At 38.8% G+C, this 26,394-nt stretch overlaps 1 protein-coding gene across 6 annotated transcripts in view; it reads left to right on the forward strand.

The window, feature by feature from the left end:
- The window catches only part of SETD9 (SET domain containing 9), a 437,944-nt gene that overhangs the window by 242,349 nt on the left and 169,201 nt on the right, over positions 1–26,394 (forward strand). The gene's annotated exons all lie outside the window — the stretch shown is intronic.

Below are 26,394 nucleotides of genomic sequence, written 5' to 3' on the forward strand. Positions count from 1 at the left end.
GTCGAGCAGAGACACAGAAGTGATCCCCGGGGTGTATTTCCTATTTCCAATCCACTCATCAAGATTTTTCTTGAAGAAGTGCTAATGAAGAACTTTGCTTGACATAGATTGCAGCATTGTCATGAAAAGTATGAGGCAGAAATTTCAAGAGCTTTTTGCAATATTTTAGTGAATGGAATATGTGTAGCTGCTGCCCTGTCCTTCTTGTATATTTTCACCAGGCACTACAAACTGGATGTCAATTTGAGGCATGGTTCTTCCTTCAGTGCCACCATTCTCAAAGGGATTCTCACAGGAAGCCACCCAGAAATTTGAATTGGAGATTTTGTTCTGCCTGTTGATGAAGATAGCTGAGATCATCCTAGGTATGAACATTATGTGCTTACCATAATATTAGTTTTAGATAAGCTTTATCAATCCTAGTCAACATACTGTCTCACCAGTTCTCCTGCTGAATGTTTCGGGAAGAAAGCCTTTGGGTTATTTTAATTTTGGAGTTTTTCATCTCTTTTAGTACTTTGAGGTTTCATGCTGAAGTTATAAATTTTGAGAAGGGCAGAGGATTGCTGAGCATTACAGAAGGAAGGAAGAAGTCTGAGCGGGTGCTGAGAAGGACATCAGCCAGCAGTGAAGTCTGGCTTGTTGGAGGATGTACAAAAATCATCTTGTGTTATCATTATGGTATGTACATAACTAAGCTTCCCATTCACTAAAACAGTCAGGGGAGGATGAGAGTGAGTGGCTGCTGCCCGTTCACCTATTTTGGGGGGGGGGGGTGGCTCAGGTTTGCCACATATGTCATACCTAGTGGGTGCACTAGGTGTCTACTCTATGGAGCTGAGGTCTGTCAAGTCCATGATGCCATGTGCAATCACACTGTGAGCTGAGGGGTATAGAGTACAGTAACAGAGTTGCTTAGAAGAACCACCACAAGGAAGGAGGTGATTCACTAGGGGGGAGAGAGAGATAGTAGGCCACCCCGCAGAACCAGCAAAGATATCTGGCTCTCTAATATCTGACTCTCGCTGCAAGAGAATGAGCTGATGAGGTAGGCTTCCTGAGCTGGAACAAATGAGTGGTACAGCTCTCGCTTACCCAGGATTCCCTGACTCCCATGATCACTGAATGAATAAGCTGACTGTCATCAAATTGAACATTTGCCATATATTTGTACTGTTCCTGGAATGCATCTTGAATCTCTGCGTGTTAACATGGGGTGGTAGTGTTTTGACTTGCATTAATAAATTTTGATCACCAAATCTTGTGTTTTTTTAAAATACTTCCTTTTATAAATATTTTTAATTTCTTTATATAAGACTTAAGTATCATTAGATGTCCTTCTATATCATTCTTGCAGTAGTCCTTACAGTCCTTACAGTAGGGATCCCTTACCTAGGGCAATACAACATTCGGCGAGTATACCAAAGTCTTAGGTTGTAATAGGAACATTGTACATGGCATGTATGCTAACCATGCATGGCGCAGGCCATAAAAGTGACATATGGATGTACCATTCTCAGAACTTCTTTGCCATCAGTCTGAACGTCATCTCTGATTATCGGTAAGAACCCTCTTTCATCTTCTGGATGCCAAGTCATTTTCAGATAAATGCCCCATTGGGATTTTTCTTCTTATCGTATTTTTTTGATGGTTGTTGTTTACATGTCATCCAGAAAAGGGAAGTGCCAGTGTGGGAGAGATTCCTCATAAGGACTGTCACAAGCAGTGTTTGTTTTGCTTAGGTGCTTCTCACGACCATACACCTTGATCTATTTGTCAGGTGTTTGGCCTGAAAACTTTTTGTAGTCAGCTCTCCTGTTTGGCTGTTTACCTAGTGAACCAACATCTTAAAATGTTGGCTCAGGGTACTATGGTGGAATTGTCCTGGCCTGAGGGGCAGCTGTCCTCGAAGAAGAAGAAGACCAAGGAAGTTCAGTTGAATTCTTCTGCTGTTCTGCATCCACTGGACATCTCTCTCAAGGCTGGTGAAAGCCTGGAGGACTGCCCTTTATTTTCAGTTGGATTCCTCTACCATGGCTGCTTCTTAGGCTGGCATGAACCTTGCTTCTCAAACTTCACCAGAGGCTCTGCAGACATCCGTTTTGGATGTTCAGGGGAACCACAGCTGATTATATCCAAAGGGCCTAGGGGTGTTCTACAAATCCTTGTTAGGGACGAGAGTCCCACTATGCTTATTGAGTGTAGGCAGGGGTCTGAGCTGGCTAAAATGTTTAGAGCTGACATCTCTTTGAAAAAGAAGCAAAAGACTAAGCATGATTCTCCTGCTGCTAAGGATCTTCAGTGTGAATGGCAGGATTTCACACAGGGTATGTTCAATGCCCTTATGGCTTTGAAGCCTCCTGGGGGGGGGGTCTCTGTTTCTGCTTCCCCTTGGACTTTTACTCCTCTTAAGAGGCTTAGGGAGCAGGTTTAGTTTGTTGATTAAGCAGATTTTGATGAGGAATCTTTGGCCTATAGTTCAGAGGAAGAGGACTTTATTAGCCCTGATTCTCTTTTTCAAGAGATTTCCTTTGGGGATACTGTTTCCGGTATGGTGGAGTTTGTGGGACTGTACCCACATTTCTGATGTTCGAAGGAGGTATTATGAACTCCTTCAACTGGAGACTCCCAAGCCCCCTGCTATTCTTCCTGTTCTTGCTGCCTTTTTGAATACTTTTTCTGCAGCTTCTCAAACTCCTAATTCCCAGCCCCCTACTCCTAAAAAAACTGATAGGTTTTATAAGGTGCCTGAGCTTGCAAATTTCTTTGTGTATGTCCCTCAGCTGACCGTTCTGTTATTTCTCTCTCTCCTGATAAACACTTTAAGCTTTTGCCTTCTACTAAGCTGCTCCCTTCTGACAAGGACATTAGAAATATGGAAAGGTTGGGAAATAATGCGTATACTGGTGTTACTCTGGCCTTCAGGGCTATCCATTTTCAGACCCATATATCCAGGTAGGTTTTGGCTCTTCTATCTCTGGCTTTACAGGTTATTTCAGATCTTCCTGATTCTGAAGGGAAAGCTTCAGCCCTCTATTTGTTAGGGTCCTGTTCTCAAGTGGCTTACCATTACGTTAAATGTAGTTATGATGCAGCTGATGTCTCGTCTAGAGGTGCTATCTTTGGTACTATGTTGAGGAGGTACTCCTGGCTTCGCCTTCAGCCTCTGCCTGGTGATATCAAGGCCAAGCTGATTGATGCTCCTTTTGACAATAAAAAATATGTTTGGTTCTGTGGTTGCTGACCTTTTTCAATCTCTTCAGGAAAAGGCTAAGCCTATACAGGAATTGAAACATATTTTTGTTTCACCGTTAACAAATTCCAGAGGAGTTAACTGTAGACAGTCTCACCCTCCTCCCAGGGGTAAAAAGGGTGCTAGACGCCTCCTGCTTAGTCTACTTAACTCATTCACTCTGGAGCAGCTCAGGAAAAGCTGCCTGCTTAATTCCACCATAGGAACAACAGTGCAGCCTGAGCTCATTTTCAGAAAATCCATTTGTAATACCATAGAGAAAACAAATGTTCATAACTCTTTAACTATAAGAGCTAGACTAAAAATGTAAACGCGAAAGTTGTTCAGCAGACACTGACCTTTCCAACAATGTAAATGTTGATAGTGTATATCAAAGTCATTATTAAATATTTGGCAAGGAATGCTGATATTGTACATATTTTTTACCTTTTTGGAAAAACAAAGCATAATATCTTGGTCAATGTACCATGCAGACCCATACAATTTGAATGTAATTTGTTAGTATGAATGTCAGCATTAAATTGATACCTTAACCATTACTGTGTGATGTTCTGTTCTTGAGATATTCACAGAAATATGATTAATATATTATTTTTCATAATTGATAAACAATTATGAAAAATAATATTGGTCTCTTCCTTCCATGGCCTCTCCAAATCTTCACGGACAATATCAGAGTGATGTGGTACATCAGCAAGCTAGGCGGGACACGGTCTTACCTCTTGTGCAGACTATTTCTTCAAGTTTGGGATGTAGCTGTCCATTGTCAGGTAACTCTTCAGGCTGTTTATATTCCTTCAGATTAGAACATTGTGGCAGACTGTCTGAGTAGGTCTATAGCACAGACTCACGAGTGGATGTTTCACAGAGGTGCTTCTGGACATTGTCCATCAGTGGGGTACTCCTCAGGTAGATCTTTTTGCTTCCCCTCCAAAAAGACAACTTCCTCTCTTTTGCACCAGAGTCCCATATCCTCTAGCTTAGAAGGTGGACACCCTGTCTTTTTCCTGGAAGAGGATGTTTCTTTACTTCTTCCCTCCCCTTCCGCTTATACAAAAGAGCTAATGATCTTGTTCAAGATAAAAAAAGACTCTTTCAAAATGTTGTTGCTGACTCCCTTTTGGTCCATACAACATTGGTTCCCTCTTATTATGCATTTAGCCAAGGGCAGTCATCACAAGTTGCCTCATGGGTGGACCTACTCACACAGGCCAGTGGTCTCTCATCCATCCCCACTTGTCCACTCTTCAACTGATGTCAGTGATGGGGTTTTGATGCCTTTTAGACACCTTTTTTTCTGAGGATGTGCTTCAGGTTCTGCAGGAGGCCAGGAAACCCCTACCAGGAAATCATGTTTGTCCAAATGGAAGAAATTTTCTGTTTGGTGTCTTGCTCATAATCTGGATCTACTTTCTGTGGAAGTTCCTTTGGTTTTCTCTTACTTGTGTGAGCTGCTCAATGCTGGGTTGGTATACTCTTCTGTTAAAGCCCACCTATAGCCATTTCTGCTTGTCTGCCTTTGACTTCTAGATTTGAGGTCAATCAACTTCATATTATGCCCCCTAGGAAGCCTATTCCTCCTTCCTGAGACCTTAATTTTGTCTTGTAAAAATTGACTCCCTCTCCTTTTGACCCTGCAGCTTCAGTTTCTTTGCATCATTGTTTTTGGAAGACTGTTCTTCTTTTCGGCCCTTACCTCAGCCAGATGGATGTCTGAGCTGCAGGCTCTTATGGCTGTTCCTCCTTTTTTAGTTTTTCATAAGGACAGGGCGTCTCTTTGTACTAATCCTTCTTTTATGCCCAAAGTAGTTAATGAGTTGTCTCTTAATCAGTCTATTCATTTGCCCATCTTTTTCCATTCTCCACAATCTGCTAGTGAAAAGGTTCTTCAGACCTTGGGTTTACAGAGACAATTCAGATATTATTTGGATAAAACTAAATCCATTCTTAAATCTGAGGAACTTTTTGTTTCCTTTCATCCTAGGTCTTTGGGTTTGGCTTTTCTAAGCAAACTAATTTCTTCATGGATATCTGATGTCATTTCCTTTTGTTACTCTTTTCATGGGTAAAGCCTTTCTTCTTCTGTTAAAACTCATTCTATCAGGTTTGTGGTTTCTTCTGGTGCTTTTTTCAAAGGATTGGGTACCAACTCCAGCCTTGAGGCAGCTACTTGTACTTCTGTGCATAATCTTACCTCTATAAGCTGGATGTGGTTTCCAAGGCTAGGGCTGGATTTGCCAGGGCTATCCCTCAAGGCTTTCTAGAAGGCTTTGCTGGACTTTCCTCCTCCCACCTTTCCTTCTGAGCATTTGCATTCTCCCTACTGTAAGGAATACTACAACAGTGATATAGAAGGATTTGTTCAGTTGTGTAAAATCTTACCATAACACTAGATGTCCTTCTCTTCACTGTTACAGTATTTGCTTGCTCCCTCCCTCCTCCCCCTGTTTATTTCTCCTTCTGGATGAACATGATCCTCTTCTTTCCTTGGACTTTTGTTCCTCTTGGGGCTTTTCAGTCCTGAGGATGGTACACCCATATGTCACCTTTATGCCCTACACTGTTCACGGGGAGCATACGTGTGACATGTGATGTCCCTATTACAAGCTAAGGCTTTGGTATACTGGCTGGACATCAGGCGGCCCTAGGCAACGGATCCCTGCTATAAGGATTACTGCAACAGTGAAGAGAAGGACATCTACTGCTGTGTTAAGATTTTACACAGCTGTATTATTTTTTTTTCTAATTATAAATTGTTGAGAAAACAGTTGATGGGGTTTATCTTGATTTTATAAAAAGGCCTTACATTTAATACCACATTAAAAGGCTACAGAGTAAGTTTCAGGATTTGGAAATGGGAAAACAACTTGTTAAACATCTGGAAAAGTAGCTTGAGGGGAGAAATCAGAGTGCTGTTCTTTGGGCAGATATTTCTTGAAAGAGTGACAGACAGTGGGCCGCAGCAGGGGTCGGTGCTGGGTCTGGTGCTTTTTAAAGTCTTTTCATATAAGTATGAGATTGGACATTGAAAACTGGCCCAGATGACTTGCAGAAAATTCCAAGATGGGGTGGTGGTTCTAGGTGGAAGGACATATCTAGGAGGAGACTTGAAGAGATGGGGGGGGGCTAGGCAGAAAGATGGCAGCTGGGCCTTAATGCACAGGTGCAAGATGATATGCTTTTAGTTCAGTGCTATTGAGGATAGATTCAAGCAGTAGGGCTATTTCCTAAAGGGACAGTTGAATAGCAAAATGTTTGTGGGTGGTTGTCTTATGTATAAATAACCAACTGCAGAATGATAGGATGATAGCCATGGCTAATGTCATGCTGTGATACATTGTAAAGTTCTTTGGACAAAGCCATGGTGCTGTGATGTAGGTTACTTGTAATGCCACAGTTAGAGAAGTTCATACATTTCTTGATACCACATACTAAGATAAGGACAGCATTAGAAAGAGTTCAGAGAAAGGCAGTATTGGTGAAAAGGAGAATGGAGGAAAGGGGTTGTACAGAAAGACTGGGGAATTTGGACTCTTTATAAAGAGTAGACATATTTCAATGTTATAGCTCTCTTAGGAACATCTTGTGTTATAAATTTCACTAAAATTTGGAATTGTCTGCCCACTTCCCTCCATCAAATCAACCACCCTGTAAACATCAAAGTAATCATAAAAGTCTACCAGCAAGACTCCTGGCTTTCACACTGCACCCAGAAGGGTGCCGGTACCATAAACCAACACCCCACCCCCTTAGCTCATCAAGTGAAGAGCGAAAAAGAAAAAAAAAAAAACATTCCTTCTACTAGCCCAACAAACAGGTGGCCAGGGGCATGACACCCCCCAACCATTCAGGTCACATTTCTGTGCCCTGCCCCTGACCCTCCTTCAACACAGTAAAAAAAAATATTTTTTTAAACTGTAGTTTTGTAGCAGTCAGTCGTCATAGTTTATACCCTGCCTGCAGGTAGTGCTATGGCCCTCATGTTTTAGTTAACAAAAAAAATATTAAACTGTAGCAAACTTCTTGCTATCAGTGTAGCAAACAGTTCCTACAGTTTATACCCTGCTAGCACTGAGCTCTACAACACTCAGGTTTTAGTTAAAAAAAAGAGAGAGTTTTTTTTTTTTTTTACCTTTTAAACTGTGTCACACAGCTTGCTACAATGTAGCAATCAGTTGCTACAGTTTAGACCACACACGGAGTGCTGTAGTGCTCAAAGCCAGTATTGCTTTAAAGAGATAGCAGGATTAGTTGACCTTGCCCCCTGACACTTGGCACTTGGGGCAGTTGCCCCTTTTGCCCCACACTAGCTATGCTATTGACTGCAACAAACACCTGACTGAGCATGTTCTTCTCACTTTTTCACCCTTCAAATAGTAGTATTCACTTTTCATTCAGAGGTAAACATCCACATATAATACCTCATTACTTCTCTTACTTGTACTGTATAGTTGCAGTCAATTAATTGCATACCTGTATACCTCACTAATTCAACTGCAACTCTTTGTCTCCCACATTTGTGCTACAGATGTTATAAACTGTTGTATTTTTATGTATAAGTTTTATCTTGGTTAGATACTATTGTACATTATGCATGAATCACATTGTATTACTGTATGCATTGTTGTAAACTTTTGTCTTACTGAATTGATATTGTACATTATGTATGAATCATATTGCATTCCTTAGGCCTCTGCTGAAAAGAGGCTTTCTTCAGCCTAGTTGCACTTTTCTGGTAAACAGAATAACCAAAAGCAAGTAAAATAATTAAGTGTAAATTGTGATGATTAAGAAAAATTGAACGCGGAGTGGATGGCACGGTGGTACAGCAGTTTGCAATGTCACCTCCCAGCAAGAGGTTTTCCGGTTTGATTCTTGGCTGGGTGCCTTCTGTGCAGAGTTTGCATGCCCACTCGGTGTTTGTGTGGGTTTCTTCCGGGTGCTCTGGCTTCCTCCCACGTTACAAAGACATGCATCTGGAGGGTTTCTCCCCTGGCTTCCGCTGAAAATTGGCTTATTCTAAGTCAGACTTCCTCGGTAAACAGATGTTAAATAAATAAATAAATAGAACATAACAGAATAGTTAGAACACATGCATATTTAAAAGATTACACATGATATAATGTTACTCAAAGTCATGCATTATGTAGACATGGAATACATATATATTGGCCATAATAATCTTCTTTTGAGGGTAAAACTGAATTTTACATGCTGCATTTTAAGTAACCATCATTAGTTGTAAATTCCATGGATAATGTGCTATTTTATAAGACAACAGTGGAAATGATTTCTAGAGAATGTATAAATGCAATGGTAGTAGTATTGGAATGCCTGAAGTTATGACAAAGCAAAGTTTTTTCAAAAGGTGGTAATGTAATATACAGAAAAATGAGAGAAATATAAGGAGACTTATTGGATTTTCAAAAGGATTTAGTTGATTCTGTTGATGCTAATTTTATTTGCTGTAAATGTAAGTGTTTTGGCTACAAAACAAAACTCCTTGTTGAAACAACACCAACTGGTAATTCGAAAAAATCAGGATACCAGGATAACGAACCAAAGTGCAAAACACAAATAATTTATTTGTCAGCTTCACCAGCACAGCGTTAAAAAACACATAGAACACATCCAGAGTATATCATCAAGCGCTTTCACCCGGGCCCTCCCAGACTTTCTCAAGACAATTAATGCATTGTTTGGTAGGTTCATTTATACTCCTCCTACTACCCTTAATTATTAAATTAATTCACAATTAATCACTTATTGCTTTGTATTTAAAAAGACAAAATCCCTTTTAACATTGTCACAAGTTGATGGTATTAATTTTATTGCAATCTTGTAATAAACCATCCCTTGTTTCACTCTACTATTAAATGCACAACCATAGTTTGTCATAAAATGCTTGAACCATTATTAACATCTAAGAATACATGTTTAAAAAACTGAATGCTAAAAACGTGTATAAACTGTATGAGTACAGAACCTAAAATAGGAAATTTTCCAAACCTATTGAACATACTAATAGCTACATAGGTTGTTGATTGACATATTAACATTCTTCAATAAATACATAACTATGTCATACTGAAAACTAGATAGCTAAAATCTTTATAATACCCCATTCTGTACGTTCACATACATATCATAAATATTGTGTGCCCTATATTTATTTCTTTGATTTTTAAGTTTTGACAACTCTTCCAACCAATACCAAATGTTGTCTCCCATGGTTATATACCTCTCCAAATTCTAAAAACTACTATACTAAAAATCTTATATTGTTAAAAACTTATGTTAACCCCTACCCTATTTCATGTCCCTAGTGATAAGTGAATAACATTACTTATTTTAATTTATTGTAATATTATATTACATCTGTGTTCATCCCCTTCTTAACAGGCTTGTCCTGCTAAATAGCCCTTTTGTGACTAGGGAATTTAGCTGTTTCTATTCTTTATTTATTTCACTTTTTTATTGTTGCTCTATAGCTTCGCTCTTCTAATTCTTAGCAAGCTGGCAATACTAATAGCTCCATTAAGGCCAGGTGGTTTAGCTGCTTCTAATCTTATCTGCCAAAGCAGTTCTTTAAACTCTAATGATGTCTCCCAGTCACCTCCTCTGGGGTTGATATTTGCCTGCTCTAGCACTATAAACTTTAACTCCATTCCTTCACATACTAATGAGTGCTTGAAGAAGGCATTTGTTTCTTTACCTTTACTAATATCGTAAAGGTGTTCATATATTCTTTTTGTCAGTGTCCTCTCTGTTTTGCCTATATAAAAACTTTGGCAATACTGGCACAACCCAAGATAAACTACTCCCTTCGCCTTGCAATTATAGTACCCGGGCGATTTGATATACATTTTTCTTGCCTTCAAGTAGAACCCTTTTTTGTTAATAATGTTGGGGCACTGCTTGCAAGTATTACATTTAAATGTTCCAGTCTTTCGATCCATCCCACTTTGACTTACTTCATGGTTTATCTCAAGCAGTTCTTTCAAATTTTTATTTCGTCTTCTGATAAACTGTGGTTTGTCTCCAAACATTTTCTTGAATTCCTCATTCATGGTTATTATTGGCCAATATTTATTAATAACCTTCTCCACTGATGCACTCTCATTGCAATTTGTGTGAACAAAAAGACATCTTTTCTCTTTTATTTCATTGTCTGTTTTGCTATGCTCATATCTGCGCTCTTCTCCTAATAAAGGGAAGTATTTCTCTTTTCTTTGACTTCTTACTTCTGATGTTACTGTGTCTATTAATTGTGTGGGGTAGCCCCTTTCCTGAAATAACCCCTTCAAAAATAGACATTCATCATTAAACAAATTTTCTTCACTGCACATTCTCGCTGCCCTAATTACTTGTCCTTTAATAATTCCTTTCCTTTGAAATAAAGGATGATTGCTATTGTAGTGCAAAAACATGTTGGAATAACTATCTTTTCTATGTATACAAGACATGAAGCAATCTTTTTCCATGTTTTTCCGTAAATCTACATCAAGGTATTGTAAGCTATCAATATTTATGTTGCATGTAAATTTCAAAAAGTTTGTACTACTATTAATGTATTCAATGAATTGTTCAAGTTCTTCCTTGCTGCCCTTCCAAAAAATACATATATCATCCAAATAGCGTTGGTAATGTACCAGGTGTTCCGCCCACCGTGTGTTAAATATATATTTTGACTCCCAGTACCCTAACACAATGTTTGCGTAAGCAGAGGCACATGGGGTCCCCATGGCTACTCCCCTTTTTTGTTTAAATAGTTCCCCACAAAAGTATACAAAGTTATTGTTTAAAATAACTTCCATGAATTCAACAAGCAATGCTATCATTTTGCCTCCTAACTTGGAATGTTCGGCTAACATTTCATTGAACCATGCTAAGCCAATTTCGTGTGGAATGCTTGGAAATAATTCCACTACGTCCACTGTAACCATATACTTAGTTTCATGGTAAAATTCTTTTTTAACACTTCGTAAAAATTCCCAGGAGTCTTTGCATAGGGATTTTAGGGATGCTGTATACTTTTTCAGTATTGCATCCACAAATTTCCCTAGTGGTTCGGTGATTCCCTTGGCTCCTGCTACAATAGGTCTAAATACTAATGGCTGTAGCCCTTTGTGCACCTTGGGAATACCGAAAATAATGGGGGTCACTGGCTTGGGGACCAACAAATAATTGTACAATTGCTCATTTATTGCCCCTTGGTATAAATTGTCTTCTAACCTATATTTAATTTTGGCGTATGCAACATTCCTTTCATTTGTGGATACCTGGTTATATTGCTCATTGTCATGTAAGTGTGTATGTAAAGCAGCTGTGTAATCATGCTGATACATAAGAACCACACCTCCCCCTTTGTCTGTTTTCATTACCCTAATACCTTCGCTATTTAATTTTTTAATCAATTGGTAAGATGCATCAGAAAAGTTGTTGCCTCTTGAAATATCTTTGATGCATACATTTCGAATTTCTGCTTCTACCATTTCTTCGAAAGTTTTAAGGACTGGATGCAATGGGGGGTTCCATGTACTCTTCCTATATAATTTGTTGCTATCTGGTAAATTCCCTTTCAAATTCACTGTTAAATTAAGTTGCCTTGTGTAGACTTTTAAATCTAGAATTGTCTTGGGTACATTGATAGTATTGTTTGGGACAAAATGAAGTCCTTTAGTGAATACATCAAAAAATAAGCTATTAACTTCAATCTCCGTATAATTAAATATGGAGAAATTGCCCTCTTTCATAACATTGCAGCATAAATCATCTGTATCCTCAGTTTCAGAAGTTGTATGGTCTATTCTGTCAATTATTGCCTCCTTGGGGGGTTCCATCTCCTGGTGTGGGTGCTCACTAATCTGTTCCTCTGCCTCCCCTGACCAAACTGAAAATCCTGCTGGCCTAACCTAGGTTGGTTAGGTTGTTGATTATATTTCTGTGCCAGCCTCTCACTTCTTCTTGGACCCTGGTCATCAAAACCCTCGTTAAAGACATTGTCCTGTTCATTGTCAGCATTGTTGTTGGGGTTCTGCTCTCTCTCCCATCTATTCCTACCATATATCTTGTATGCCTGTCCTGTATTGTAATCGTGTAAATCACGCTCTAACTTTTTTATTTTTCTATTTACAATCCGGACACAATGACTATCTATTTCATTAAATGTACTATCATAATCTTTTTTTATGCTACCAAACATAGTATCTTTAACAATGCTATTATTCAGTATATTAACTTCCTCAAGCAGCACTGAAGCTTTGACTTCATAATCTTTAATCATTAACCCTAGCATTTCAAGGCCTGTTCTGTTAAACAAGGCTATCAATTCTCTATACAATTCACTGCCAGGTAAAGCATTGTTTGGAAATTTAGCAATACGCAGTCCTTTTGGGACTCTCTTTACATTTAAACATTCTGACAAGTAGTCAATTTCAAGTTTGGTTGATTTGTAGGAATACAGTTTATTATTAAAGTCCTTAAGTTTTGATTCTAGGTTGCTATTTACAGTTTCATAGGTCTGAACAGTACCTTGCCCAAAGGAAAATCCTTTGTTAGTCCATTTATTAAAGTTGAAATCTCTTTCGGATCCAGAGGTAGTAGTATGATTAATTCCTCGCTTGCTTCTTACTTGTTGCGTGATTGCAGAGTCCGTGTTGGCAGTTCCACTCGTTTCGGCATTTCCTGTAAACCCGGTTGTGGACTTTCCGGAAACAAGGTCACATCCAGCAACCAGTTGTTCTTGGTTGGCCGGTATTTCATTGTTATTTAGCGAAGCATTGTTTGTTAGCAAACCTGTTAGTTGTGAAAGCAGGCACATCACCTGCTTAAACTCACGTCTCGTTACTGGGACATCATCCATTCCTTCCTCGTCGCTTTGCAAAATCGCTGGTGTATCGCAGTATTCCACACTAGCCGTTCGCTCAGCCATGGATCCTGTATCGCCACAAACTGATCACAAAACAAAACTCCTTGTTGAAACAACACCAACTGGTAATTCGAAAAAATCAGGATACCAGGATAACGAACCAAAGTGCAAAACACAAATAATTTATTTGTCAGCTTCACCAGCACAGCGTTAAAAAACACATAGAACACATCCAGAGTATATCATCAAGCGCTTTCACCCGGGCCCTCCCAGGCTTTCTCAAGACAATTAATGCATTGTTTGGTAGGTTCATTTATACTCCTCCTACTACCCTTAATTATTAAATTAATTCACAATTAATCACTTATTGCTTTGTATTTAAAAAGACAAAATCCCTTTTAACATTGTCACAAGTTGATGGTATTAATTTTATTGCAATCTTGTAATAAACCATCCCTTGTTTCACTCTACTATTAAATGCACAACCATAGTTTGTCATAAAATGCTTGAACCATTATTAACATCTAAGAATACATGTTTAAAAAACTGAATGATAAAAACGTGTATAAACTGTATGAGTACAGAACCTAAAATAGGAAATTTTCCAAACCTATTGAACATACTAATAGCTACATAGGTTGTTGATTGACATATTAACATTCTTCAATAAATACATAACTATGTCATACTGAAAACTAGATAGCTAAAATCTTTATAATACCCCATTCTGTACGTTCACATACATATCATAAATATAGTGTGCCCTATATTTATTTCTTTGATTTTTAAGTTTTGACAACTCTTCCAACCAATACCAAATGTTGTCTCCCATGGTTATATACCTCTCCAAATTCTAAAAACTACTATACTAAAAATCTTATATTGTTAAAAACTTATGTTAACCCCTACCCTATTTCATGTCCCTAGTGATAAGTGAATAACATTACTTATTTTAATTTATTGTAATATTATATTACATCTGTGTTCATCCCCTTCTTAACAGGCTTGTCCTGCTAAATAGCCCTTTTGTGACAAGGGAATTTAGCTGTTTCTATTCTTTATTTATTTCACTTTTTTATTGTTGCTCTATAGCTTCGCTCTTCTAATTCTTAGCAAGCTGGCAATACTAATAGCTCCATTAAGGCCAGGTGGTTTAGCTGCTTCTAATCTTATCTGCCAAAGCAGTTCTTTAAACTCTAATGATGTCTCCCAGTCACCTCCTCTGGGGTTGATATTTGCCTGCTCTAGCACTATAAACTTTAACTCCATTCCTTCACATACTAATGAGTGCTTGAAGAAGGCATTTGTTTCTTTACCTTTACTAATATCGTAAAGGTGTTCATATATTCTTTTTGCCAGTGTCCTCTCTGTTTTGCCTATATAAAAACTTTGGCAATACTGGCACAACCCAAGATAAACTACTCCCTTCGCCTTGCAATTATAGTACTCGGGCGATTTGATATACATTTTTCTTGCCTTCAAGGAGAACCCTTTTTTGTTAATAATGTTGGGGCACTGCTTGCAAGTATTACATTTAAATGTTCCAGTCTTTCGATCCATCCCACTTTGACTTACTTCATGGAGTAGTTTATCTTGGGTTGTGCCAGTATTGCCAAAGTTTTTATATAGGCAAAACAGAGAGGACACTGGCAAAAAGAATATATGAACACCTTTACGATATTAGTAAAGGTAAAGAAACAAATGCCTTCTTCAAGCACTCATTAGTATGTGAAGGAATGGAGTTAAAGTTTATAGTGCTAGAGCAGGTAAATATCAACCCCAGAGGAGGTGACTGGGAGGCATCATTAGAGTTTAAAGAACTGCTTTGGCAGATAAGATTAGAAGCAGCGAAATCACCTGGCCTTAATGGAGCTATTAGTATTGCCAGCCTGCTAAGAATCAGAAGAGCTATAGAGCAACAATAAAAAAGTGAAATAAATAAAGAATAGAAACAGCTAAATTCCCTTGTCACAAAAGGGCTATTTAGCAGGACAAGCCTGTTAAGAAGGATGAACACAGATGTAATATAATATTACAATAAATTAAAATAAGTAATGTTATTCACTTATCACTAGGGACATGAAATAGGGTAGGGGTTAACATAAGTTTTTAACAATACAAGATTTTTAGTATACCAGTTTTTGGAATTTGTAGAGGTATATAACGATGGGAGAGAACACTTGGTATTGGTTGGAAGAGTTGTCAAAACTTAAAAATCAAAGAAATAAATATAGGGCACACTATATTTATGATATGTATGTGAACGTACAGAATGGGGTATTATAAAGATTTTAGCTATCTAGTTTTCAGTATGACATAGTTATGTATTTATTGAAGAATGTTAATATGTCAATCAACAACCTATGTAGCTATTAGTATGTTCAATAGGTTTGGAAAATTTCCTATTTTAGGTTCTGTACTCATACAGTTTATACACGTTTTTAGCATTCCGTTTTTTAAACATGTATTCTTAGATGTTAATAATGGTTCAAGCATTTTATGACAAACTATGGTTGTGCATTTAATAGTAGAGTGAAACAAGGGATGGTTTATTACAAGATTGCAATAAAATTAATACCATCAACTTGTGACAATGTTAAAAGGGATTTTGTCTTTTTAAATACAAAGCAATAAGTGATTAATTGTGAATTAATTTAATAATTAAGGGTAGTAGGAGGAGTATAAATGAACCTACCAAACAATGCATTAATTGTCTTGAGAAAGCCTGGGAGGGCCCGGGTGAAAGCGCTTGATGATATATTCTGGATGTGTTCTATGTGTTTTTTAACGCTGTGCTGGTGAAGCTGACAAATAAATTATTTGTGTTTTGCACTTTGGTTCGTTATCCTGGTATCCTGATTTTTTCGAAGTGTTTTGGCTAGACAAAGGACCATCCCACAGGTTAGTGACAAGGGAACCTCCTTCCATGCACCCTGAGTCGAATAATTTCACTGTAATTCTTGCTCTAGCTTCTGAGTGTGCAATAATATTAATACTTTGTGAGATGAGAAAGCATTTAAATTCAAGGAGTGTCGTGAACGTGTTTAGCGAGCACTACTTGTAAATGGTGGAGTTGGTTAGTTATAGCATGCATCTGTAACTACCTTGCATATCTGAGTGCCTAGAATGCAAACACAGGTTACACCACCTCACTGCAAGGTACCATTTAAACATACTAAAGTCCAACAACACAATTCTGTCCCTAGTCCAAATGCTCACTTCCTACTCCTTACCCAAAAATGACGCCAGAACCCCTAAAATCCATCCTTAACCCTAGTCCTAAAACCTGATACTGAACTCTAAGTCTGTTCTTAACACTAATCTTACACTCCCTTACCTAACTACAAAACTCTGACCCTATACTTAATCATAAAACCCCACTCCCTAATTATAAAACTCCGACCTTAACCCTAACCCTAAAACTCTTCTGTAACTGTAAAACTCATTACCTAAGTATTATTCTAAATCACCTCTCTAACCCTAAAACTCCATCCCTAACCCTAATCCTAAAACCTCTTCCATAACCCTAAAACTCTGTCCCTAACCCTAAAACACACTCACTCACTAACCCTAACCCTAAATCTCTGGCGCTAACATTAAAACCCTGTGAATCACCCTAGAAAAGTAATCCATACCCTTACAATATTATTTGAAAATACAGTGAAATGAATCAACTATCTATAATTAAAATAAAATAAAAAAATAAAATAAAACTACCTATAATAAACACTTCTCCTTTTTTTACCTGAGAAATGGCATACTTGTCTTTCTTGGCATAACTCGCAGTTACGCTAGTTCCACAGTCTCTCTGCTTGCATGCTATAAGTAATCTTCACCCACACTATTTGCTTGTGATTTCCTAAAACATTATGAGGCAGATAGGTTCATAGGTGTTTACTAGGTTAATGACCACAAAGGCCTTTTTAAGCCTAGCCATGCATCCCAAATCGCTGACAAGTTCTGATACCCTTGACAAGTGTAAGCATGGGCCTAGGAGATGAACCATTTACAGGTTACCTGTTTACATTAGAAATATAGGTGCCAAACCAGGGATGAATTTCCAGTTTCTCATCCAGTTGTCCAAGTTGCACTTGAATTGGGTTAGGGAGGAACTCTGCTTCACATGGATGGGGAGCCTGTTCCATAGACTGGGTAGTCTCTGGGATATATATCTATCTCTCCAGCAGGTCCTGTTAATATCACAGGTAAGGTTTAAGTCTTTAGAACAAGTAATTCTGGTACTATTTGTTTTGTGGATATGCAGGAGGTCCATCAGAGTGCGGTCTGAGAATGCCCTGTATGCTAGGCACAGATCTCCCCTCAAAACCCTGTAGGAGACAGAATACAAGGTTAGGGCCTTGAGGCGGTCTGCGTAGGACATATTACTTGCACCCTGTATTCTTTTAGTGAGGAACCTCTGTGGACATTCCAGTTGTTGGATATGCCTGGTTAGGTACATAGCAAAGGGGGCATTGTACTCAATGATAGGTCTGATGAATGTCGAATACAGTGGAATAATGACTTCCTTCGACTTAGATGCCATACCTTTGTTTATAAGTTGTACAGCATGGAATGATTTCCTCACCACTGTAGACATGTGATGATCAAAGGCTAGATTACTATCTATGTGTGTCCCTAAGTCCCTGACTACTGGGTCAACTCTAAGGGGTGTGTTGTCAATACGATAGTTATCAGGAATGGATGACTTCCCAAAGGATACTATTATGCATTTCTTGGCAGTTAGTTTTAGTCCATGGCTCTGACACCAGTTGTTTGTCTATGTCAGCCCCTCCTGGAGAACATTTTAGTCAGTGTGAGATTCAATGATAGCTCCTAATTTGCAATCATCTGCAAATTTAGTCAGCCAAAGACCACTGGCATTGGCCTTGATGTCTGAGAAGTAAATGCCAAAAAGGAGCGGTCCAAGGACTAATTCCTGAGGGATTCCACTTGTGACTGGCCTCTTTGTAGAGGTGGACTCCCCAGTTCTAACTTCCTGAGTCCTGCCTGGGAGCCAGTTGGCTGTCCACTGGGTAACATACAAGTTTATACCCAACTTCTTGAGTTTGTCAACAATGCCAGAGTGGGGTATTGTGTCAAATGCCTTGGCCAGGTCAAGGTAGGCAGTGTGAATCATTTTTCCCTCATCCATTGCTTTGGTGACCTTCTCAAAAGTCCACCAGGTTGAGTAGGCACAATCTGCCCATGATAAAACCAAACTAGGTTGGGTCCAGTGTTTGGAGGTTTACTATATCTCTATTGACCATCACCATGATAAGTCTTTCCATGGCTTTATATATAAGACTAGTAAGACGTATGGGTCTGTAGTTTCCAGGGTCTGTAGATGGCCCACCTTTGTGCAGAGAGATGACTGTTGCCTTTCTCCATTCATGAGGCATGAAGCCTGTGGAGGCTACAGTTAAATAGTAATTCCCTAGGCCCTGATAGGTCATGTTTCATGCTGTTTAGAAGGCATCCTGGGATATTGTCTGGGCCCATTGATGCAGTGTTTTTGGTCTTAGAGAGAGCATTAAGGACCTGTTCCCTAGTGATAGTAGGGGGAGTTATATTTGATGATATTTCCTGAGGGAAGGTTGAGGGGGAGAGAGGAGTAAAGTTGGAGCTGAATTTGTCAGCCAGGAGGTTTGCTATATCTTCTGGCTCAGTATGCACACAATTGTCTGTTGCGTTTGAGGTTACGGATATAGCTAAAGAATGCTTTGTGGTTGTCCTTTACCTGGAATGGTCCTAATGCTATCTAAATTCCTCCTCCCAATGATAGCTTTGGGAATCTACCCTAATGTAATGACTGCAACAGTAAAACATGAAGAACATAGTACAGTTGTGTGTACACTTACCGTAAATGTAGATGTTTGAGTGTATTCACTGTTGCAGTCCTGGTTACCCTCCCTCCAGCCCCCTAACTTCTTTTGGATATACCTCTACTTTCCTTGACTATGCTTAAAAGCCTTTTTGGTGTATTTGCTTTTTTGTTGGAGGTATATCATTGTACTTTTATATTTAATTTCTCCCCATTAGGGGGGGCACCTGACATCTGGGGCAAGAAAAACTGATGTAATGGCGTCAGCTGCATGTTTTATACCTCTGACAACCTGACATCATGGAAGAAGGGACAGCAACCGACACAGGACCCCAAGACTTTGTTAATCAGGCCGACTGAGGGCTACCTGCAAGCAGATAACCCAAATGTAATGACTGCAACAGTGAATATATTAGAATATCTACATTTATGGTAAGTTACACAACTGTACTTTTTAGCTGTCTAAAAAGTTTAGTTTTAGTGGAGAGCCACTATTTAAGGGGATGGGCACTTTTGTATTCTGGTACTATGGAATAGAGTAGGATGGCCAATAAATTTAAATAGTTGAAGGGGAGTGATTTCACAAAATGATAATTTTGTGCTTACTCACACCAGTCAGTAAAAGCAGAGAGGAAACAAGGTAAATGGTCAAATTAACATAAGGGGCAGGCAACTAGAAAGACAGTGGTGTTTAAGAACACAACAGTAATAGGGTGGGAGGGTGAGAAAAATTCTAATTCTGTCTGACTCACAAGAGACAGAGCTGTGGTCTCTTTTCAAGTTTTAATATGCAGTTAAAAGCAGAATACAAGTAAAACACAATGCAAAGAAAACAAATCACAGTATACAAAACAGAAAATGGCAATAAAGTAATACAAATTACAAAAAATAAAAAAATAAAAAGCAAACTAACCTTTCCCTCACAGCAAATTGTGGCAGAGTCTGGGTGAGCCTTTTCAGTAAAGCCAAAGATATAAAGGAGTAATAGCTATCATGGCAGTGGAGAGGTTTTATGCTTATGTGTTCATTAATATGTATGAGCCCCTGGCATCATTGATGTAGACTGCAGGGCATTCTGTAATGAACTGTAGTTCTGACTCTGCTACTTATTGCCAGCTTGTATATGCATTACCCACTGAAAGCTGAGAGATAACGTAAAGATGATATGTGCAAGTATCTCCTGTCGAGAGAACCATATTTAATTCATAAAGGTAACTTACATTAAAATCGTCATCTGCTATTGCAGCTACTTTGTCTTAAGTTAAGCTTAGTATTATAGCAGTTGGTACTTTGCTACAACATTGTACTGCATTATGTTTGTCCATGGTTACACATTGTACAATGAGCAGTATATTTGAACAGACACTACATCACACTTCAATATATCTGTACTGTATACCAAAGTGCTTATCTTTTATAATTCTAAGGTCACTTTTTCACTTATTTCTTTTATCTCATTAGTGCTCAAAACCATGAGCAAAATGAATTGTTCATTGCTAAGTGCATTGTTTTACATTTGTAAATGCTGTTAAGCAAAATGAATAGCATTTGCTGCTTAAGCTACTAGTCCCTTTAGAAATATGTACATTTTATTGTGGTTATTATTAGCAGCTGGAAATTCACAGTTCAGCAACATACTTTACAATAATACTCTGTATGGACAATTAGAAATATGCTAAACAAAATCTGACCCAGAACTTAGTTCTGTGCACACCTCAACTGATTTTCCAAAAATCAGGTACTTCCCTGCTTGTACTTACCTTAACCTGTCTTCATATAACCAGATTCTTGTCAGTCTCCAAACAGATTTTCTAACCCAATGTATTATTAAATTTCTTTAACTTGACAGAGTTACACTGCATTGGAGGCCTTTTCTGTAAATAAAATGCAACGTGTCATTCTGAGTGCAGCTGAAGCAGTACAGCTGGTTTATCGCAGTGGACTGTGCTTCACAAAATGTACAAACCTTCACATTTTGTCATGTTTGCACCATTGTGTTATAGTTGTAACCCACTAGTTCTAAGTCTCACCAGGGATGTTATAATAACGAGCATGTAAATGCTTGGTGTGCTGTATTACCTTCATTACAAATGAGTCTCATGTTTACTGATTTGCTCTGGCCTAAATGCCACTCCTGTTGTTAAAGCTGCATTAATTTACTTTTAAACAACCTGTAACCTTAGCAAAACATCTAGAAGCTTTCTAAGTAAAGATGTGGGGCCCTCAGGCCTGTTTATCTTTAGTGTTGTAAATCTCTGCTGATACCCCTGCTTTAGTAATTTCCTGTGAAGCCTCTTTATATTGATTTTATAGCTTTTGTTTCTCATACCTCTTCTCTTCAGCTGAATTTGAAGTAATCATCAATAAACAAATCCACCACATTCCTTGATTTCAAACATTTTACACCTTGTAAATTAATATTAGATACTGTTGTGTTGCCTTATTAAATGCACTGGAATGTAGTATTTTGTTGCCTCTTATGCCAGTTTCTTTTTATATTTTCTCCTTTGTAGTTTTAGAAGTCAGTATTTTTTTCAAGTAATCTATTTCCTCTTATAAATGCATGCAGCTGTTTTTTCCCATTATGCCTTTTAAATGCTGTTTTTAGTCTCTGGTTTTTATATGTTACCATTATTTTCAGTACCAGTAATCAATTTTCTTTGTTATAGTAATGGTGGGTAAGTGTTTATAAAACTCTGTAGTGTACCTAAATGTGATTATTCATCTATATGACATCCAAGTATTTAATTTCTGTTCTGTTTTTATATATGTGTGTGTCTGAATATGTGCTTGCATCTACAAATTAATTTTAGTTCTTCTAATACTGTCTTATGTCACAATATATTATACATTTTATTTAATTTCTTGTTTCCAGTAATGTAACTAAATGGTCACTATTACAACATAGACAGTTAATATCCAATTAACCAGCAAGTCAAGGCTATTTATGATTACTACATCCAATATGTTTATTTATTTATTAGTTGTAAGTTGTAGTGACTCAAAATAGCCTTCACATGTTCTACTTCTACCTTGTTCTGTGTAATATTGAATAGATTTAGGTTACCATACTTTATAACTGACTGATTTAAAGTGGAAAAGTACAGGAGCAAAAGAAAAAAAGTTTGTGACAGATGCTTGGGGAGAAGAAAGAATAAACTACAAGGGACTCTAAATTACCAGCCATCTTCAAGCTTAGTAGTTGACCAGTAGGCCCTCATGATGGTATTTCAGAACTTGTCCAGCTTTACTGCATCAGTGCTAGGAAGTGATTAGCTGTCAAGGTGGTGCAGCTGAGTTTGAGGCTGCCAGAGGCTGGTAACATACACTTCAGTGAGAGGCAAGGGCTACTTGGCCATCCCAGCTTACCCATTGCCATGGCTGTTAGATAAATCTGTTGAGTAGTGAGCAAGAGGCCAAGTACACAGGTGCATATATACACACACACACACACAAACATAGCTAGATCATATGTGTAGGCAAGCCATATGCTATTTTGCTGCATTTAAAGAGCATTTAAGGTACTTTTGGTATAAAAATCACCTGTCTTCTCTAATTGTTACTTTTTAAACTGTGTTGCTTTCTAAACGGTTTGTATTTAAATTGCCTTGCTATAGGGTGATCTAGACAGGGAATAAGTTGTTTTGCTGTTGTGTTGCACTTCAGAGTTCCGTTTTTTTTATGCTTTGTTTTTACATTAAGATGACCAGATCATCCTTCTTGTAGCAGAAGGTTTTTGCCTGATCTTTCTGAGATGGGAAGCACTCCAGTAGAAAAAGTGTGGTCATTTATTGGCCAAAGTGCTCAGAAGTTAGATTTTAGTTTCTTTTCTGTTGCTATAAATCAGGCATATTCGTGTGGAGCTGCTCACTGTACAGCAGTGTTTGGCAGTGCCTTGCTTAGACTCAAACACTTGGACAGTAAAGTTTACTTATATAACTAGTATTAGGACTGTCATCTGTAACTTAGTGTGGCATTGCATGGGGTTAAGCATAGAGCAGCTAGCTTGCATGTCTAACAACACTAATACCACATCTTAGCACTGTCTAACTCTAGTGCCTAACCTCTGAGACCTCTGTATAACCCAGTCCTCAAACGATAATAGCCTACCCTACTACAGGTCCGGACAACATGGATATTCAGTTTTCAACTGTGTCTGTAGCCAGACAGGTCCGGACAACATGGATATGCAGTTTTCAAATGTGTCTGTAGCCAGACAGTGCAGCAATTGTCTCATATTCACAGACAACCTTTTAATCCTTAATGAAACTAACACAGTATAGGGAGATGTGCATACGCAATTTCCTTGGAGGCAAAAAATCTCTCTTACAAACAAAATTGTCAAGAACACACAAACTATATAGTGTCCACCACACGCACAGACCATCTTATGCTGAGATACGAAAAAACAATATTCCCAAACCACAAAGACCTTCTAAGCCTACAGATGGCAGTACCTATCCTCAGCAATCTCTAATGCACACATCAAAAACCACACCAAACACCACACTTAAACCTACTCCCAGTGGATCCCCCAAGAACGAAGCCCATAAGACAAGCAAACACTTTACTTAGGACTGTTGTCATGAGGGACTCCATTGTACAGCACACATACGCCGTATTCACCAGATTGAACAAGGAGAAGATAACGGTTAGTTACTTATCTAGAGAAAGCATCTGCCAGGTTACACACACACTCAAGTCAATGCACCACAGGTACCAGTATGATTCTGTCATAGTCCATGTGGGTGTAAATGATTTGAGATGTACCTCACTGGACTATATGATGACAGACATTATGGATCTTTCCGAATGTGTCTCAGACAGGTATGTGCCTTGCACTGAGAAGCATTCTAACTTTGCCAATGGTGATGCCTTAGTATGAACACAAAATGACTGACTTTAGCAATTTTCTTAGTTTCTGGTATCATTCCAGGGGATTCCACATTTGTCAACATGAAAGGATATGGTTAATAGACCATGTTGATTTGCCAAGGGTGGTCTACACCTGTCACCTGGGCTTCCGGATATTGGCAAAAACGTTATCCATCCCAATAGAGACTTTTTGTAGACAAAATCAAATTGAAGAAACTGCTAACTTACCAAATAAAACCCAAAAGAACCTAAAGGTGTTGCTCAGTGCAAGGACCCTTAATTAGAAACTCCACACTCTGCAAGGTCTCCTCAGTCTGGAGAATATACACATCTGTGCCAGTAATGAGAGCTACAGAAAGTACTCTGGCAGTGCAAGGCTTCAGTGCCTCCTGCACATTTAGACCATCAGCTGCATAAACAGGATCAAAGGTGGAGGTGTCTCATTCTACATTAGCAACACATATACTTCTAGGCTGGTTAAAAAGGATGGTACCTTGGAGTTCATCCACTTGCATATCACCATAGATAAAGTCCCTTACCATATCCCAGCAAGGTATAGGTCACCATCTGTGTCCCAAGAATCCCATAGCTTGTACCTAGACCTGCTGGAGGCACTCACCACCCAGCCAAATTCCCTATTCATAGGAGACCTCAGTTGCTCTTCTGTAGATTGAGAAACATACACTTCCTTCAACTTGCAGGCCCAACATTGCCTGGACTTTATTAACACATCTCCCCTTGACCAGATATTGCACACTCCAACCAGAGGTTCAAACATACTGGACCTAGTACTGACCAAAATGGGAGAGCACTGCACCCCCATGCCATATCCTTACTGGTAAAGTAATTTCACAAAGCTGTCGCTTACAAAGTAAAAATCAACATGGAAAACCCAGCCAAATCTTTAACAATTAGGAACTATTCTAAAGCAAACTACATCCTATTATTCAATGTCTCTCCAAACCTCGAGTTCCCAGCAGCCTATGAAGAATTGTTCACAGAAACCCTGTACAACTATGTAAATGGCTGCATTAGAGGCTGCTGGTGGAACCCTATCCTTAACAGGGTATATATCAAAATGAAAAAAAATCATGGCCAAAATCAGAAAGAGCAACTGAAATAATGGCAAGAGCTCACTAATTAAACTAAACAATAAACTAAGAGGACTAATTAAATGCTGCAAGGCCAATTACAAGGTCAAGATAGCCTCTCAGGCTATAGACAGCCACAGAGCTTTCTACAACTGTCTGAAACCTTAAAGGTATCACTCAGCAGTGTGCTGAACTGGTGATAAATGGTACCACCTACACCGAACAGAGTAACATAGTGAATTTGCTGGCTGACAAATTCAGCTCTAACTTCACCCCCACTCTCCTTCTGCCTCCCCCCTTGAAATCCCTACTAGCATATCCTTCCCCTCCAGCTGTTACCAGGGATTAGGATATGGCAGCACTCATTAAATCCAAAAACACAGCCTCAAAGAGCCCAGACAATATCCTGGGTTGCCTCCTAAATAACTTGAAACATGACCTATCAGGACCACTTGAGTCACTTTTCAACTACAACCTCAAAACAGGCTATGTATCATGTGAATGGAGGACTGCAATGGTTATCCCTCTTCACTAGGGTGGGCCATCAACTAATCCCGGAAGCTAAAGAACCATTAGTTTGACTTGCTTAAAATGCAAATCCATGGAATGAATATCATGGAAATGATCAACGACATTGGCAACGTACAGAAACTGAACTCATCCCATTTTTATTTTGTCAGTGGAAATGCCTTTTTACCTGGTAAACTTCTTTGAGCGGTTCATCAATGCAATGGATGAGGGGAAAAGAGTGCATACTGCAACCTAGACCTGACTAAGACATTCAGTACAATACCCCACGTAGGTATTGTTGACAAACTCACTGCGCTAAGCATAACTCCCTACTTAACTTGCTGGATTGCCATCTGGCTTACAGGTAGGATCCAAGAAATCAGGAATGGTGAGACCACTTCTACCATCTGGGAACATATGTAGACAATTTACCTTTTGACCAACATGTAGCCAAGGTAACAAAAAAATCAATCTGTTTCACCTACCTTAAGTAAGGATATGGCATCCAGGTCCAAGGAAGTTACAGTACCACTTTACAAAGCCCTTTTCAGACTCATTATTGAGTCCAGTGCCCCCTTCGGCATGTACCTGACCAGGCATATGCAGCAGCCGGAATGCTCAGAGAGGTTCCTTCCCAGGAGAATCCAGGGTATTAACACCTTGTCCTAGACATATTGCCTTAAAGCCCTATCTCTATACTCAGTCTCCTACAGGTTACTGAGAGATGATATATGCTTGGAATATGAGACATCCTCAGTTTCGGCCCTGATGGACCTTCTGCTCATCAACAAAACAAATAGCACCAGAAACACTAGATCCAAGGATTTAAACTTCACTTGTGACATAAACAGAACATGCTGGTGAGGTATATATATGTCTCAAAGGATGCCCACTGCCTAGAATAGTCTCCCCATCCATGTGAAGCAGAATCCGGCCCTAAACCTATTCAAACATAACCTTGACCATTGGTTGG

The sequence above is a fragment of the Protopterus annectens genome, chromosome 2.part2, assembly GCF_019279795.1.
Source record: "Protopterus annectens isolate FY-2018-M chromosome 2.part2, PAN1.0, whole genome shotgun sequence".
In the NCBI taxonomy this organism is placed as follows: domain Eukaryota; kingdom Metazoa; phylum Chordata; order Ceratodontiformes; family Protopteridae; genus Protopterus; species Protopterus annectens.